Source organism: Gavialis gangeticus, unplaced genomic scaffold, assembly GCF_001723915.1.
Source record: "Gavialis gangeticus isolate Ggan-Ray unplaced genomic scaffold, GavGan_comp1, whole genome shotgun sequence".
Classification (NCBI taxonomy): domain Eukaryota; kingdom Metazoa; phylum Chordata; order Crocodylia; family Gavialidae; genus Gavialis; species Gavialis gangeticus.
The window spans coordinates 49,324,144-49,326,740 of NW_017729032.1; the positions used below are offsets into that span (position 1 = coordinate 49,324,144).

A 2,597-nucleotide genomic window follows, 5' to 3' on the forward strand; every position below is an offset into this window, starting at 1 on the left:
CACATTAGATTTATGGCACATTGTAACCTGTCTAACATCTGACTCCCCAGGTAAATCCTTCACTTCTTACCAGCTATTCTCACTCCCCCCCTTCCCCGCTCTATTGACTACAGCTACATTCATTCCACTTCTCCCTGCCCCACCAACTGTCTCTCACCTACTGACCACTTCAATTTACATTTTAACAGACTGGCTTTCTTGCATACATACTGGCCTCTGGTTGCTTTACCAGTCTATCCAGAAAGATCATGGACAATCTGCAGGTGTTTCCTTAGCCTGATAAAGGGTATTTGTACCCAAAAGCTTGCAAAGAAGAACTTTTTTTTTCAATTATTTTAGTTGGTTTAATAAACGATATTGGATTTACCCAAAGAACATTGTCTGTCTTGGAAGGCAATTACTTTGAAAAGTATGTATGACACATAGTGGATCAGCAGCCCAATGTGTGCTCCCAGAATGAAGTTGTGGCAAAAGGGCAAATGTAATCCTTTGACATATAAATAGGGGAAGAATCAATGGGAGTTGGGAAATGATCTTTGGTTATGTCACTGGTGAGACGGCCAGTCTTACATTCCTTTAAAATGGAGACACTGTACACTATATTCCAATATCAGAATCAAAAACGGTTCTAGGTCAGGAGAAAATTTGTACAGAAAATCCTTCATTGCCTTCCCAGAAAGTATTTCCCATGTTACTCGAATGCCACCTTTTAATACATAAAATGGTACTTAAAATACCAGTTAATTCAAGAAAGATCATCAAAATTTGTATGCATTAAAAAGTAGAAATTACTCGAGCAGAAGTATTACATGTTACAGATATAGAACTACTAGCATAGCACACAGTACTGGGAACCCTTTGGTATATTTCTATAAGCTTGTTGAAAATGAGTGCTAATATTTCCACAGTTGAATTCAAAAGATGAAGAGTTTTAAAATTCCTTGGAAAAAAAATTTGTATCAAGTCTCACTGCTGTTGTTGGAGTCTCTCAGTCATGCAAGTAACCCGTAGGGTCAACTAATTGTAGTTTTTGGGAATAGGGTGGTATCCCTTTAAGCAGTTTGTATCTTACTGTAGTGCTTATAAAATGCACAACAATAAGCTGTTAAAATAGTTCTTGTATGCTTGTACATGGTAAGTAAACATGACTATTTTCTATATACTTTCTTTTAGAATTGTTTGTTCTGCAATATGCAAAAGGCACTCTGCTAACCAATGCTCTTATTTCTAAGACCGTTATAATCACTTTTCCTGACTAAAGATAAACCAGGGCTTTATTGACTTTTTAATCTCTAACTATCCATTTAATTTGTGTAATAGCCGTCCTTCTGGATTTCTAGTAAATTGGTTTTAATTTTGTTATTCATTTCTACACGCATGGTATGATTATTACCAAGAACTAATACAAAATAGAAAGAGGAAACTATATATTATGAAGTTTTGTCCAGAGATGTCTCAGGGCTATGGTAGACATTACACTTATGAGGTTTATATGCTAGTTTAGTGGGACAAAAAGTGGACAGCTCCACATTCACACTTTTTGTTCTTCTGAGAAAACGGCTGATCAGATACAAAATGGTGAATCTAGGACAAAAAAAATGCTGTTTCAAAAAGAAGCTTCTTTGTTGCAGGAAGCTTGTTGCCACAACTTTAACATCTGTGCCCTCTGTTTAGTCACTGAATAAGAAACTAGAAACCAGGAACACGGAACCAACTTCAGTTTCATTTAAAAAACACTGGGTGCTTTTACCCTTTCGCAATAGTGCCCTTACTTATTGCCAGTAGTTACTCCCCATTTTTTCTTGCAGGCAAAAAACAGATGATTTTTAATTCAAAAGCTTCAACACTTAAGAATAAGGCAAAGGTAGGAAATACAAGGCAACAATGAGGCAATTAGCCATTATGACAGGCAGTGGTCTTGAAACACCTGCCACCTAACTCTTGTCAAGTTTTCAGTGGCATCATGGCTGAGGGGACTTCAAAGGAGGGATTTGGGAAAGAAAATGGGGTAGCTTTGCTGATGTTTATAGGAAGTTCCTCCTAGCCATGAGAGGAAGTATAAATTTTGTTTGCAATGTATTAAGCAGGCAGTAGGAGCTGGCTGGAGGAGGGACTGCAGGACTGGACCCTGAGCACACGGGTTTTATATAGCATTGAAATAATAGAGTTAGACCTTGCTGAGGAAAATGTACTACCTGAAGTGTCCTGTCACACCAGGCCCTCCTCAAAGTGATGGTGTGTTCCATCTCCCACCTTCTTCCATTCAGTGACTTTTCCATGTGACAAAAGTAAGAAGTAGGGGTATGCCAGAGCCCAGGAGGGCAGAAGGTAGGACATTAGCCTAGGACAGGGGTGGGCAATTATTTTGGGTGGAGAGCCACTTACTGGGTTTTGGCAAGCTGTGGAGGGCCTCATGTATAGTCCTGCCCCTTGACAGGTGCCTTACCCCCTGGTTGCCGTCTTGGGACCAGAAGTCCCACCCCCTAACCCCTTGGGACCAGAAGCCCCACCCCCTGACCTTTGCCACCAGATGCCCCTCCCCTTGCCCCAGCAGTACTCTTTCAGCAAGGGGTTTTGCCATCTAAGAACCAGAAAAA

General features: G+C 40.1%; 1 protein-coding gene across 1 annotated transcript in view; it reads left to right on the plus strand.

The window, feature by feature from the left end:
* LOC109302857 (WD repeat-containing protein 64-like) overlaps positions 1-2,597 on the plus strand; it is a 125,282-nt gene that overhangs the window by 25,491 nt on the left and 97,194 nt on the right. The gene's annotated exons all lie outside the window — the stretch shown is intronic.